Source organism: Piliocolobus tephrosceles, chromosome 12 (genome assembly GCF_002776525.5).
Source record: "Piliocolobus tephrosceles isolate RC106 chromosome 12, ASM277652v3, whole genome shotgun sequence".
Taxonomy (NCBI): Eukaryota; Metazoa; Chordata; class Mammalia; order Primates; family Cercopithecidae; genus Piliocolobus; species Piliocolobus tephrosceles.
The window spans coordinates 120399467-120416183 of NC_045445.1; the positions used below are offsets into that span (position 1 = coordinate 120399467).

General features: G+C 33.1%; 1 protein-coding gene across 3 annotated transcripts in view; it reads right to left on the reverse strand.

Moving 5' to 3' along the window:
• The window catches only part of DCAF8L2 (DDB1 and CUL4 associated factor 8 like 2), a 178037-nt gene that overhangs the window by 23167 nt on the left and 138153 nt on the right, over positions 1-16717 (reverse strand). For 2 of the 3 annotated variants that reach the window (XM_023202197.2, XM_023202196.2), the window contains 2 exons: positions 13991-14082; positions 10462-10545 (listed from right to left, as the gene is read on the reverse strand). The gene's annotated coding sequence lies outside the window, so the exon portion shown is untranslated. The remainder of the gene's footprint in view (positions 1-10461; positions 10546-13990; positions 14083-16717) is intronic. The other variant, XM_023202198.2, reaches the window with a different exon arrangement.

Here is a 16717-nt window from a genome sequence, read left to right on the forward strand (position 1 = left end):
TTGGAAGGCAGGACAGTCATTACCTTTTCAGAGAGGGGAGGGAGTATGATGGGGCCTCTGGAGCAATGGTAATATATTATTTCTTAGTGTGAGTGCTTTATGTGGGTGGGTTTACTCTGCGATAACTAATGTTCTACACATATGATTTGCTTAGCTTTGTATGTATAATACATAATATTTAAAAGCTTGTAAAATTGTTGTACCTACTTTAATATGTTCCTAAAAATAAATGAGACAATACATGTCTCATGACTGGCACACAGTAGGTGCATAATTGATGTTAGCTAGTGGCATAAAGAAAGGAACTACATAATCTTTGGTTTTAAGTAGAACTGTAAATTAGTTTAGAGAAAGAAAGAGTTGTTAAGATCGGATTTCCCAAATCCCATTCAGATTACGAGGTTATGAGAACTGAGAGGGGGAGAAATAATCACTAAGCTGCCACTGAGAATATTTATTATGAGGGAAAGGACTAGAGAGAAATGCCCTGAAGGGCACTGAAACATGAATAATAAGTGGCAGTTTTTGGTCTATGTTGTGATATAAGTTATCAAGCTTGTGTTAGACCAAGTAAGGTACTCAAGCAAGAGAGTATAGCTATATAGATTTAGATAATACCAAAACATTAAGATAGGTTGCTAACTCATTTCTCTTTTTCTTTTCAAAGATAGCTACATTATTGTCAGAAAATAAATGGAAAGAACATTTGTATTTGCAGTGTTTTGTTTTTAACAGAGGTTCTGATTTATATTTATAGATATATTTATTTCGTATATTTATTTTATATATTACACTTAAAAGATGAGCAACCGATTTCTTGTTCTGAGCATTTTCATAACATACTTTGAATTATTCTGATAAACTTATATTTAGCTTCAAATATTATTAATTTATAATAATTTTAATTTGCAAGTTATATTATTCTACTTGTAACACTGTCCTCTGTATATATGTTCAATTACATTTAAAATGCAATTTATAATATTTGTCTTTACAATTTTTAATCATGTATATTATTGGACCCATCTAGATCTTTATAAAACATATTTATATTTTAACTCTGAAAACAAAGACTTAAAATATAAATACATTATGTTGTCAAAATGCCATCATCTATATTCAGCAGGTCAAATTTATTATCTGTCGTTATCACAAATAAATCTTTTTGGGGTGGATAAAAACAAAATTCTCCAATTCTAGCTACTATTAACTCTCAATGCAGCCTCCATTTGGGGATTGCTGAGCTAAGAGTCTATCTTAATACTTCAATAGTATTTGCAGTATCTTTGAAGGGAAATCCTTTCCTTGGGCATTTTGCATGTCCTTGGAAATGAGATTAGTATTTGATTTTTGTTTTTCTAAATATGACCAATGTAACCGTCGCTGGGGATGAATCTTACAGAGCTGCTTGCTGAAAGATTCAGCTAAAAATTCTGACTTGGGGCCGGGCGCGGTGGCTCAAGCCTGTAATCCCAGCACTTTGGGAGGCCGAGACGGGCGGATCACGAGGTCAGGAGATCGAGACCATCCTGGCTAACACGCTGAAACCCCGTCTCTACTAAAAATACAAAAAACTAGCCGGGCGTGGTGGCGGGCGCCTGTGGTCCCAGCTACTCTGGAGGCTGAGGCAGGAGAATGGCGTAAACCCGGGAGGCGGAGCTTGCAGTGAGCTGAGATCAGGCCACTGCACTCCAGCACGGGCGACAGAGCAAGACTCCGTCTCAAAAAAAAAAAAAAAAAAAAAAAAAATTCTGACTTGGATTATACAGTTTTCTCTTGTGGATGGAGTCTTTCTGTCTTGCAATTAGAATGTGCCACAACTTACTATCATGTCTCTTATTTTTAAAAAAGAATTTATAAATATGGAATTGCCAACATGAAATCTGGATGCAATATTTGATATGAGTCTCATAACAATATTATATTTTATTTATGTTCCTTAATAATTATTTAGAGTCAAATAAGTTTAAATATTCAAGCTGTTAGTCCATTTTCTCAGAAATGGAATATATACACTTACTTATAGTAATGTCATATAGGTAGTTCTTTTTGACTAAAATATGGCTTTTTCCCCTCCCACTTTAAAGTATATGTGAGATGGCTGAATTTGAAATAACAATATACCTAGAATATACAAACAGACAGTATTTAGTTAAAAACCTGGCAAAAATCTATCAAATTGTTAATAAATGTGAACATAAATCTGTTACTTGGAGAATTGATTCTGTAGCTATGAAGAATTGAATGTGCTTACATCTTTTGTATTTTTTAAAAAAGAATTAACAAATAGATTTTTATAACATGCTTTTCTGTTGCCTGATAAATTTAATATATTCCACTAAAGTTAGTATACAGGTAACCCAGTACATTAATGACCTCTGGGGTAGGAACAGTTTTTTCCCCCTTGTTCTTCCTAGCAGAAAATTAAAGAATTTTTATATTCCAAACAGTTACAAACTCAGTTTTCCAGTAGTTTATCCCAGTCTTCAATGATGTATGAAATAAACAAGTGATACTTTTCCCAACAAAGAGGTGGAGACAATAATTAACATTTGTTAATTACTGTTTGTTGTCTTATAGTTGAGAAATATATAAAGCCTCTTACATCAAATGTATCCAGTAAATCTATGTAAACATATCTAAAATGAAGTAGAAACATAAATTTAAGCTACCATTTAAAATGATACTTCAAAATAGACAGCAGGGCCATATTCCTATGATTGTTTTTTAATAGTTAATTTTTTGAGTAGATAATATATTTATTCAAAATCATATGAGATGCATGTTTGGAAGTCTTGTTGCTATCCACGCTCTTAACCCACTCTACTGCACTGTGTACTGATAAATATTTTTATTGCATTTTTCTTATCCTCCTAGTGTTTAATGCAAATATATGCAAATAAGAAAATATATTCACTAGCTTCATTTCTTAGAAAAAAAGGTAGCACACCAAACAAGACAATATTTTACCTTATTATTTTTTACTCTAAAATGTTATTGGAGATCACTCTTTCTTGGTACATAAAAGCTATACTCATTCTTCTTACAGATGCATAATATTCTATTATGTAGATATAGCTCCAGTTATTTCATAAATTTCTCATTGATATACACATGGTTTACTTACAGTTGTTTACTATTACAGTATCTCAATGACTAATCCTGTTCATATATCATTCAGAATGCATGATCATTTTTGTAGGACAAATACCTGGAAGAGGAAATCTGTGGTCAAAGGGCAATTGCATTTGTATTTTGGTAAATAATGGCAGATTGTCCTGGATAGGAGTTGCATGATTTTCCACTCTTAGCACTAATGTATGAGAATGGTGTTTTCCCGTAGTCTCAACAGCCATATTTTGTTAAAAATTTGGAATATGATAGGTAAGGAAAAGCTTCTCTGTAGAGTGTGTTTGCAATTTTTAATTTATAAAAAACTCAGAATCATTTTCTATGTTAAAATTCAGTTTGTATTTGTTTTGCTAGGAATCATCGGTTCATTTCTTTGCCCATTTTTTCTGTTTTGTTGTTGGTCTTGCTAGTCTTGATTTCTAGGAGTTTTTTTTTTTTTATTCATTAAGCAGGTTAGTCTTTTTTCTGTGGTACAAATCGTAAAGATGTTTCACAGCTTTTCATTTGTCTTTTGACTTTGCTTTTGATTTTAAAAATAGTTTAGAAATATTTATTACTCTTTTCATTTAGGCCTTCTGGATTTTGATTTTTTTGTTATTTATAAATTTTATAATTTATAAATTAACTTTGGGGGAATAGACATCTTTATATTGCTCAATCTTCCTAGATAAAACATGGTATAGTTTTCCATACAAATATAATTCTTGCATCCTTCAGAAAACCTACAGTTTTATTTCAGGTTTGTTTCTCTATATATTCTCCTGTTCTGTTGCCATTGTAAACGAATAAAATTCTTTTAATGATTTTTAATGGATTTTGTTTGTGCAGATGTCTATTGATTTCTGAATACTAATTATATAACCCAATAAGTTATTTTTTTCTAGTAGCTTTTCAGATCATTCTCCTGGGGTTACAGTTATGCTTTCTTATTATTTGTTATATGAAATATTTTTACCTCCTTGTTTTACATTGTTATACCTCTTCATTTCTTTCCCATATTAATCTCACTAGCTAATGCACCTTATAAAATGTTAAGTAGCAGTTGTGGTAGTGAGCATTTTGTTATCTTCCTGTTTTTGTCTGGAACACAAGCAGTATATTATAATAAACATGTGCTTTAAGATTATACACATGCACACATACATACACACGGAGACAATCCTCAACTTATAATGGTTCAACTTGTGAATTTTTGACTTCATGATGTCGTGAAAGTGATACACATTCAGTAGAAACCACACTTCCAATTTTGAATTTTGACCAATTAAAAATTCAAAATTTGAAGTGTGCTTTCTACTGAATGTGAATTAAACATTCTTCATTATAAAATAATATTTGCGTTAGAGGGTTTGTCCAATTTTAGACTAATGTAAGAGTTTCGAGCACGTTTAATATAGACTAGGCTAACCTATGATCTTCAATAGGTTCGGTTTATTAAATGCATTTTCAACCTACAATATTTTCAGCTTATGATGGGCTTATCAGAACGTAACCGCATCGTTAAGTTGAGATTTATCTGCACATAAATCATTTTAATGAAGTATCTGTTGAATTGTTTTCTTTTACCAAGGTGTTTTTATTTTGTTTTCTTTTAAAAAAGGACAGATTTGAATCCAGTAAAAATGTCTTTTCAACATTGTTAGAGATCAATCATATTAATTTGCATTAAATTGCATAAATGAGATGCCTCAATGAGAGATAAATGAAAATGTTCTGTGGTTTTCCCTTTTGTGCATTTTTCAGGTTATGGATAAAATGTCATTCGTGCTTGATAAAAATAATTTTAATATCTTTCAGCTTTTTATGTACTCATGAATAGGTGGATTACCATCAGAATGATCTGTCCTTTATGGATTTGGTAGGATTTCATGTGAAACCATCTGAGCTTGGTGTTATTCACAGGGAGGAGGGCATTATTTTATTTACAAATTTCTCCAGTTATCTAGGGAAATTATCTGCTTCAAATTTCTCTTCTGGTAATTATTCTTCTATTGCATTTTTCTAGAAAAGTATCCATTTAATTTAGATTTTTTACATAGGGCTGCATAAAATAGTTTGTGAATGATTTTTTAAAATTATGAGTTACTTGATTGACTCCTATTATTTCTTATTTTGTGTTTTAATGCTCTCTTTTTTGTCTCCTATGTGAGCTAAACTACTTTATTATTTTAAACTATCTTATGTTTTCTTATTTTGCAGATTTTGTTTTCTAATTAATTTCTCTTGTCCATCAATTCATTTTCAATCTTTGTTTTATTCCATAGATTAGAAGTAGGTTTGCTTTGTGTTTCAATCCTAAACTAAAAAATTATTAAGTGAATTATGTCCATTTGTATTTATTTAAATATGTTTAGTATTTTGTAGTTCTTCGATATTTAGGACTTTAAAAAATCCTTGTTATATATATATTTATATGACATCCTTAGTCTTTTCTTTGTTTAAAAATTATGTATCAGAACCTTATTATGAGCAACAGTGAAATTAATTAGCTTTTAACTTTTTGCTCTCCTCACGCACCCATTTTCTTGACTCGGATTAGCTTTAAAGTATTTGCTGCCATTATATTCAACATTATACTGGAAGTATCAGGTAGTGCAAAAAGATAAATTGAATGAATGGATACATAAATAAAAGGCCTACAATTTGACTGAAAAATAAAAAAGCAAAGCCATCTTGATTTGCAGATAATCTATGTATGTGGAAGATCCTTTAAAATCTACAAGATAGTTATTGCAATTAACAATCACATTTTTCAAGCTTATAATTTATAAGACCAATACAAATACAAAGACCAATACAATATAAATTAATTGTCCTTCTATACAATAAAAATTAATATATAAGAAATAAATTTTAAAATTCAAATTTTAATAATGTAAAAAATAAACTATTTATAAATGCATTTAATAAAAGATATGTAAGATCTGAACACCGAATTACAAAACATTGGTGACATTAAATTAAAGAAGACACACATAAATACATATAGTTTTCATAAATTAGAAGACTAAATTTTTTTGAAATGTCAGTTCTTCTCAAATTGATCTATAGATTTAATGGAGTCCTAGTCAAATTGATAGGCTGATTATAATAAATATATGAAAATAAAAATAATCTACAATAGCTGAAATAGCTTTGAAAAAGAATAACTTTGGGGAACTTTCACTATCTGATTCAAGACTCGCTATAATGATAAAGTAATTAATGCAGTGTAGTACTGGTGTAATAGACAGTATCTAAATGAAACAAAGTCAAGATTCCAGAAATAGACCCACATATATATGGTGAAGTGGTTTTTGACACAGGTATTAAGGTATTCCAGTAGGGGAAAGATACACTTTTAAATAAATATTACTGGAACAATTGGATATCTGTATGGTTAAAAAAAACCTTGGACTCAAAATCATATATAAAATTTAGCTTAAATGAATTATAGACCTATATGTAAGATGAAGGTACAAAATCACTTGAAGAAAACATGGAAAAAATTTTTTGTCATATTGACTTTGACAAAGTTTCTTAAGCAGGACATAAAAAAAGCATAATCCGTAAAAGAAAAGAAAAAAAAGACAAATAGACTTTTGTTCTTTTACAGGCATGGTTTAGGAAACAAAATTGTTTGCCATACACTGAATAGAAGAAAATATTTGTAAATCATAAATTTAACAAAGGTCATGTATCAAAAAAATATAAAGAACAAATTTAATTCACTATCAAGAAAATAACATTTTTGACCTGGCACAGTGGCTCACGCCTGTAATCCTAGCACTTTGGGAGGCTGAGGTGGGCAGATCGCTTGAGGTCAGAAGTTCGAGACCAGCCTGGGAAACATGTCAAAACTCCACCTCTACTAAAAATACAAAAATTAGCCAGGCGTGGTGGCAAGCACCTGTAGTCCCAGCTACTCAGGAGGCTGAGGCAGGAGAATCGCTTGAACCCAGGAGGCGGAGGTTTCAGTGGACCAAGATCATGCCACTGCACTCCAGCCTGGGTGACAGCAAGACTCCATCTAAAAAAAAAAAAAAAAAAAAATAATAATAATAATAATAATGGGTAAATGATTTTAAGAGGTACTGTAGCTCTTAAAATACACTTTCTTTATATATGTTTTATATTTTAACACATTTTCCTTAACAAAACAAAATAGGTCTATGGCCAATTATCATATGAAAAAGTGTTCTATGTCATTAACCATGAGGAAATTAAAATTGAAACCACAATGATATATTCACTAGAATTGCTAAAATCTAAGAAATGGAAAATACTAGGTTTGGACAAAGATGAAGCAACTGCATTTCTCATACATTGCTGGTGGGGATGCAAAATGTTGCAGCCATTTTAAAAAAAATTGACAATTAAATATCAGCGTTATACGCACTTTTCATCAGAAGTCCCACTCCTAGATGTTTGCCCAAGATAAATTAAAAAATAGGTCTACAGAAAGACTTTGTACTAGACAAAATTCTTCAGAAAAACAGAAGCAATAGGATATATGTGTGTGTGTATGTGTGCCTGTTTTATGTATACATATACACATACATACACACACATGCATATGTAATAAGAAATTGGCTGAGAAGCACCAAGACCTGCAGTTAGCAAGACAGAGACCCAGAAGAGCCAATGGTGTTGTATTAGATTGAGTCTGAAGTACCGAGAACCAGGAGCACCAAGATTTTAAATTCCATTTGGAAAGCCAGCAGGCTTGAGACCCAAGGATAACCAATGTTTCGGCCATGGTTTGAAAGCCAGAAAAGAGTAATGTTGCAGCTCAAGCAGTTAAGCAGGCAGTGTTCCCTCTTTTTCTCAGAAAGGTTGGCTTTTTTTTTTTTTTTTTTTTTCCTATTTAGGCCGTCAGTTGATGGGATGAGGACTCCCCCTACATTAGGGAGGGCAGTCTGCTTTACTGAGTCTACCATTCAAATGTTAATTTCATGCAGAAACACTCTCACAGACACACCCAGAATAATGTTTGACCAAGTAACTGGGCACCCGGTGGCCAAGTCAAGTTGACACATAAAATTAACCTTAATAGGCTTATACACAAACTAGAAGGGGGGGAATTGTCCTAAAAGTGGTGATCAAATAAACAAATTGTGGTATATTTATACCATGGAACAAAACGACCAAAATAATGATATACACAAAAACATGAATGAATCTCGAAAACATGATGCTATGTTAGAAAGTGAAACATGAAAGACTGCATAGTACACGATTCCATTTATATGAAATTCTAGAAAAGGCAAAACTATAGTGACAAAAAACTGATCAGTGTTTACCTGGGGTGGAGGATGAGAGGAGGAAATCTAATTCAAAGAGTCACTATGGAATTTTTGGGGTTTATTTAAAAGATCTATATCATGTTTGTGGGAATGGCTATACAAATACATACAATCACCAAAACTCATCAAACTATACATTTAATATGTGTTGGTTTTATTTTGTGTAAATTATTTCTCAAAAGTTAGGAAAAATGATGTTAATTATAACATTGTTAACAAGAGTAAAATAGAATATTTTATAATAGAGAAATGACTAAAGTTATGGCAATTCAACTGAATAAAAAATGATGCCCTCATGAAAATTATAGGATTGAAAATGCAATCAGAACTGTACATGGTTGGTAGACTATGCTTGTATGTATTTTAAAAATTTCACATTTCTCTAGAGACTGAAAAGAGAACATGGCTATTTTTAAATATTGTTTTAAGGAAATAAAACACGTATCTTAACAAAAGCAAAAATTGACAAATGGTATCTAATTAAAGAGCTTCTGCACAGCAAAAGAAACTATCATCAGAATGAACAGGCAACCTACAGAGTGGGAGAAAATCTTTGCAATCTATCCATCTGACAAAGGTCTAATATCCAGAATCTGCAAGGAATTCGAACACATTTACAAGAAAAAAACAAACAACCCCATTAAAAAGTGGGCAAAGGACAGGAACAGACACTTCTCAAAAGAAGACATTCATGCAGCCAACAAATATATGAAAAAAAGCTCATCATCACTGATCATTAGAGAAATGTAAATCAAAACCACAATGAGATACCATCTCAAGTCAGTCGGAATGGCCGTTATTAAAAAGTCAAGAAACAACAGATGCTGGTGAGGTTGTGGAGCAACAGGAACACTTTGACACTGTTGGTGGGAATGGAAATTTGTTCTACCATTGTGGAAGACAGTGTGGTGATTCCTCAAGGAGCTAAAACCAGAAATACAATTTGACCCAGCTATCCCATTACTGGGTTTATAGCCAAAGGAATATAAGTCATTCTATTACAGAGATACATGCACACATATGTTAACTACAACACTATTCACAATAGCAAGGACATGGAATCAATCCAAATGCCCATCGATAAAAGGCTGGATAAAGAAAATGTGGCACATATACACTATGGAATATTATGCAGCCATAAAAAGGAAGGAGATCATGTCCTTTGCAGGGACATGGATGAAGCTGGAAGCCATTATCCTCTGTAAACTAATGCAGGAACAGAAAATGAAGCTCCACATGTTCTCACTTATAAGTGGGAGCTGAACAATGAGAACATGTGGACATAGGGAGGAGAACAACACACACTGCAGCCTGTCCGGGAGTGGGGTGGGAGGAGAGAGAGTATTAGAAAGGATGGCTAATGCATGCTGGGCTTAATACCTAGGTGATGGGTTGATAGGTGTAGTAAACCACTATGACATGCCTTTACCTATGTAACAAACATGCACATCCTGCACATGTCCCCCAGAACTAAAAATAAAAAAGAGTACATGTAATCCTAAAGCAAAATAAAATACTTGGGTATCACAAGTTTTACAGCTCAGAAATACATATAGTCTCAGTTTCCCGTTTTTAAAATTGAATGACACATTTCCTATGGGAGTTGATGGTAAGGCTTGGAAAGCCAGTGATATAGACACAGCGGCACATTAAACTCTTATAAAAGTGAAGATTTTATAAATATGAGCAAGTTGTAAACATATAAAGAAAAGGTTGTTTGCGTTATTTCTGATTATTGTTGTTTCATTTTGTGACAAGATTTATCTTTGTGCTTTTCAATTGCTTTGTATTTTTCATGAGTTATCATAGTTAATGGGAAAATGTATCTGACACAAACTAATATTCAAGTACTTTTATTAGGCAAACTATTATTTGTAATGCCTTCACAGTTTTACATTTTAGTTAGATTCTACCTGCGCCTAAATCATTCTCTGTTAATGACTTAGGCACTAGAGGCACATTAAAGCTTTTTAACCACTAAGTAATCACAGGTCTTTTAGGAAATTGCTGCTGCCATGCATAATTTGCTACCCATGCCACTCACCTGTGTCAGTAGCAATTAGAGATTTCCCCACTGATTCCACACCGTCCTCAAAGAGTTAATGGACCTCTGCAACAGTGCAACTTCCTAACAGGATAAAATAAATTGTTTCAGTGCAAGTCTAATCAGATTTCTTAATAAAGGTAATAAACGAACCAAGTCATTGGATTTTAGTTTGTCCAATACTGATGAAGGGAGAACATAACAAATTTAAGTTTAAGGTTATGCAATGTGTAGTTCAAACATATGTGACAATAATAATGTTAAAAGCTCTGAGATAGAAAAGCAAAAGTATTTATATCCATTCTGAAGAAAGGACTATCATTAATTTAGCATTAGTCATCTCTGAAAGTCTGATGTACTTGTAGCTAAAGTTATTGAAGCGGAAATGACCTGGGAGCATGAATACTTAGTTTTTATTATGACATAGCTTGACGCGGTGATACCCCCAAGCTCTTTTCCTGGGCCACTTTCTTTTGCATCAATAACTTCCCCTCATGCATTATTTATTTAGTTTTTATTTAACTGACACATTGTACTATGTACTGTTCTACGTTTTTGACAAGTATTAAAACATTACTCCTTATAATAACCCTATGAAGTGGGTATTACTGATTTCTGTTTTACAGATGAGAAAGCAGAGATCCTAAGGCATAAGTAACTTTCTCAAACTTGTAAGTCTGGATCCTGAATCTGTGCTCTTAACCATTGAGTTAAAGTGCCATGACGGTTTATTAGTTTTTCCAAATTCCACCACAGATTTCAATAGATCTACTCTCAGTTCCCTTTTTTTTTTTTTTTGAGATGGAGTCTCGCTCTGTCACCCAGGCTGGCGTGCAGTGGCGCAATCTCGGCTCACTGCAAGCTCTGCCTCCTGGGTTCATGCCATTCTCCTGCCTCAGCCTCCTGCCACCGGCCCAGCTAATTTTTTGTATTTTTAGTAGAGACGGGGTTTTACCGTGTTAGCCAGGATGGTCTCGATCTCCTGACCTCGTGATCCACCCGCCTCGGCCTCCCAAAGTGCTGGGATTACAGGCGTGAGCCACCGTGCCTGGCCTACTCTCAGTTACCTTTGACTTCCATTTCCACTCAAATATTATTTTCCCTACAAATTATTGTACACTATATCTTGTGAAGAGAAAAATATTAGTGTCATAGTAAAACCATTTTGAGTCCCTAACACACGGATGAGAAGCTATTTTCTGAAAATTATGTCTGAACTACTTGCCTTTAACTAAACTTGCCTTTAACTAAAAATAATAATAATAATAATAATAAATCCATGTGGTTTCTACTTTAAACATGTTTTATAAGGTGGCTGCAGGGTTCTTACTCAAAAGACTGAGGTAATATGGCCTCAAACCTGATAGAATCCAGGGCACTGACATTTGTAATTACTTCAAATTTTGGAAGAGTAGGGAAAATGGGGAGGCTAGAAAGACCTATCAATATAGTCAATCTCAGAAAACATGATTTTCTCAACTATCTGTATTCTCGTTGCTATAACTTTTGCAATCACTGTAGTTTATAGCACCTTCTGTAATGTAATGTTGGCTGCCATAGAAGTACTCCACCAAAATAGAATGCCTCCTAAATCTTAGTGGTGTTAAAATGTAGTTATTTTATACAATGGGAATAAACATTTCTCCATTAAACTAAGCATATTTAGAGAAAAGTTTTTGAAGTTAAATAATGGTTGGGAAAGAAATTGCTAAGAATATTTTCTTTGCCTTATTATGATACACAAACAGGAAAAAGATGTTTTAGGTGCATTTTTAGAATAGTCTCAAGTAAAAAAAAACACACACACAATGAATTACCGTACATTTAGAATCTGGTTTGGTAAAATTAAGGGTTAACAGTAATTCTAATCGCTTGATTTCTTAGACTGTTCTATCGTTTTAGGTGTTTAATGAATGAGAAGCAGAATTAGTGTTATTTGAGAAACTATTAAAAATCATTTTGCATTTTCCTCTCTTTTTTTCTATTATAAAATGATTCTGTTACTGTTAGCAGAGCCTGGAATAGGGGTTGGCAAAGCTGAAGATGTTTATCGGGGATAGACAGGATAATTAAGATCAAGTGGACGACTTAACATTTCCTAACATGGAAAAACAGAAGAAATCTAAAGGAGAGTTGTACATGCTTCTACAACCACTATCTACCATTCTACATGTATAAGGGTCATATTTCACCCTAACTTCTATTAAAATGGATGAACTTTTTCTTTTTTGATCAAATGATAATCTCTCTACTTGTATATTGGATCCTCTCAAGGCTTGCCTACTCAAGAATTTAATTTCTGATATTACCCTCTTTTCTCTTAATATCAGTGGCCAGCAAACTAAGGTGCACAACCCAACCCTGCCTTTCATCTGTTAGTAAATCAAGTTTCATCTGAACAGAGCCATGCCCATTAATTTACATGTTACATATCGTTGCACTTATGATAGAGATCATACGGCTGACAAAGTTTGTAATATTTAATATCTGTCCCTTTAGAGAACATGTTTGCCAACTGATGTCCTACATCTTCCATTTTCTTTTCCCTTGGTTAGATAATTTCTGCCAGCAAATAAACATTGTGTATTGTTACTTTTAACATTAATACCTTTTTTACTCCAGTTTTCTCCTTCAATTACTGCCCCATTACTCTGTTCCCCTTTACAGAATATCTCCTCAAAAGGTTTGTGTATGTCCTAGGTATTTCTGCCTCTTATTACCTATTTTTTTCTTGAATCTCCTGAAGAGTTTCTTTCAACTACTTCATACACACTGCTCTTTTAAGGTAATCAATAATGTACATTAATCCAATTTTACCAGCCAATTTTCAGTCCTCATCTTATTTCATTCATTAACAACATTTGGCAGTATTCTAATCCAATTTTCTTGAAGCATTTATTTGATTCTCCTCATACCTTCCAAGTCCATTATATTATTCTCAGTCTTCTTTCCTTGTTTCTTCTTATTTTCCTGGCTCCTAAAGTTGTGAAATGTCTCGTTTCAGTCCTCAGACTTTGTTCTTCTTTACATAAAATTATTCCCTTCATAGTTTAATCCAGTATAATTCACTCAGATGCCATACATTCTATACACTGGTGATTACCAAAATTCTCTTTCCAACTCAGACCTCTTCCTCAAATTCTGTACACCAGTCTGCCTCAGCATACCTACTTGGATCATAAATACGGATTTCACTGTTAATAAATTCAACACAGACTCCTTACACATATTTTCTGATGGGTCCACTTTACTGAGGCTCATGCCTTTGCTCAATCCCAAGTGAATACAGTCTATCTCTACAGAAACAGGAAATTATCTATTTTAAAGCTTCCACTTGCGGTTTCTGCTTCCATTTTGGAGGAGTAAGCGCCTAACATATTGATCCTCCCACAAATATGAGCTATAAACATTAGACAAAAATAAACAAACTCAAATACCTGGGGCTCTAGAAACTGTACAAATAAAAACGTTTTTAGAAGGGACCAAGTGACCAGCACCATGTGAATATCCTGTATTTTTACAGTTTTACATGAGAGTAGCTGCAGTCACAGAGGCATGGAAGCAGCTAAAACACAAATGGTAAACTAGAAATGTTTCTGGTAGTCAAGTGAACACAGAACCCTGGAAAGAAAATAATCAAAGAAGAGAAATCCTAAATTTTGTGTTTAAACTCACTTCAGGCTGGGCACGGTGGCTCACGCCTGTAATACCAGCACTTTGGGAGGCCGAAGTGGGTGGATCACGAGGTCAGGAGATCGAGACCATCCTGGCTAACATGGTAAAACCCCGTCTCTACTAAAAATACAAAAAAAAAAAAAAATTAGCTGGGCGTGGTGGTGTGCGCCTGTAGTCCCAGCTGCTTGGGAGCCTGAGGCAGAATGGCATGAACCTAGGAGGCAGAGCTTGCAGTGAGACGAGATTGCGGCACTGCACTCCAGCCTGGGAGACAAGAGTGAGACTCAGTCTCAAACAAACAAACAAACAAACAAACAAAAAACAGAAAAAAACCTCACTTCAACCTGTGAAACATGCATATGTAGGGAAAACTGGAAACAGCTTTGAACAACTGAAATTTGAGCCACTGACCCGTTCAGTTAGGATATTTTGCAGTTTGGGTCTAACTATTTTAACTACTTACTGGAAGAGAAACAAATTGCTACTGTTCAGAGCAATATAACAGAATTCAGAGTGTCTACAACATGAAATTCCTAGTGGCCATGATACAATTTGAAATTATCTGACATAAAAAGAACCAGGAAACTTAGACCCCACTTCAAAGGAAAAGACAGTCAGCAGATGCCAATTCTGAGATGACTCAAATGACAACAATATGTTAATTGGGTTAAATACTCCAAAATAAAATAACACCAAAATCTGGTTCTTGGAAAATATCAACAAAATTCACGACCCCTAGCTATACTAGTAATAAAAAACGATAGAAAGAAAATCCCAATATCTTGAAGGAAATAATGAATATTACTGCAGATCCTATATCTATTAAAAGGATAATAAAGGAACATCATGAACAACTTTATGCAAACAAATTCTAAAACCTAGATGAACAGACAAATCCCTTGAAAGATACAAGCTACCAAAACTCCCTCAAGAAGAAATAAATAACCTGAGTAGTGCTAGATATATTAAAGCAATTGAATTCATAGTTAGCTATCTTCCCTCCAAAACCCTTCATGTTTCTGGTGGCTTGTTTGTTGAAATCTAGTGAACATTTGGGAAATTATACCAACCTCAAACTCTTTCAGAAAATTTAACGGAGGGAACACTTTTCAACTCATTTTATGAGGCCAGCATTACTCTAATACTAAAATCACAAAATGATATTATATAAAAAACTGCAGATCAGTATTCCTTTTTAATTATTTTCTTTATTCTTTATTCATTTAAATCAATTTTATTGTGTATATTTGAGGCTTAGAACATGCTGTGGGATACAAATAGTAAAGTGGTTACTATAGTGAAGCGAGTTAGCATATCCATCATCTCACATAGTTACTTTTGTGTGACAAGAGGCATATATATATTTATACACACATAAGCACTTTTAAACTGAAGAACAAAGTCAAATATACACACACACACATATATATACACACACATACACATACACACACACACACACACGTATAGATGTAGTGGAAAATTATTCACCCATAAAAAGGAAGAAAATTCTGCTATTTGCCCCAACATAGAAAGACCTGAAGGACATTATATTAAGTGAAATGAGCCAGACACAGAAAGAAAAATATTGCGTGGTCTCACTTATATGTTGCATGGTCCAAATATTACTGAATCTTAAGTCCACCATATATAAAATAATAATACACTCTGACTAAAGAGGGTTTATCTACAGAATTCCAGTTTTGTTTAATACTGAAGTAATCAGTTAATGTAATTAGCAAACCATATTAAGAGAATAAATGGAAAAATAATTTTGTCGTTTTTATTATTTTCAATTTTTATATTTTTAATTTTTGTGGGTACATAGTAGGTGTATATTTTGTCATTTTACGAGATGCAGAAAAATCATTTTACAAAATCAGATAGCCATTCATGATAAAAATATTCACCAAACTAGTAATAGAAGACAACTTCCTCAATTTGATAATGGGCATCTACAAACAATGAAAATCCTACAGCTAACATCATACTTAATGGTGAAAGAGTAAATCTTTTCTTCTAAGGTCAGAAACAAGACAATGTCCCCTTTCAACACTTCTCTTAAACTTTGTGTTGGAGGCCATAGCCATAGCAATGAAGGAAGGAAAAAAATGAAACTGATAAAAATGTTAAAGGAAGAAGTAAAACTATATACACATGCAGAGGAAATAATTGTTAAAATAGAAGAATGCTGAAGAATCTGCACATAAATTCTAGAAAAAATAGGTGACTTTATCGTGGTCAGAGACTAGATGAATATACAAAAATAAATAAAATACTAGTTTGTGTTTACAATAGTACCTAAAATCACCAAGTACTTATGATTAAATTTAACACAAGACATGAAAGACAGAACAATTGAGACTAGAGAACACTGACAAACAGACTAGAGAATATTTAAATAAATTAAGAAAAATACTCTAATTCTGGATTGGATGACTAAAATAGATAATAGACAAAGTTACCCCCAAATTTATATATTCAACACAAAACCAACCAAAATTTCAGAAGTTCTAAAAATTTATAGAAATTGGAAAGTTGATTCTAGGATGTATATGGGAATTGAAAAGACCAAGAATGC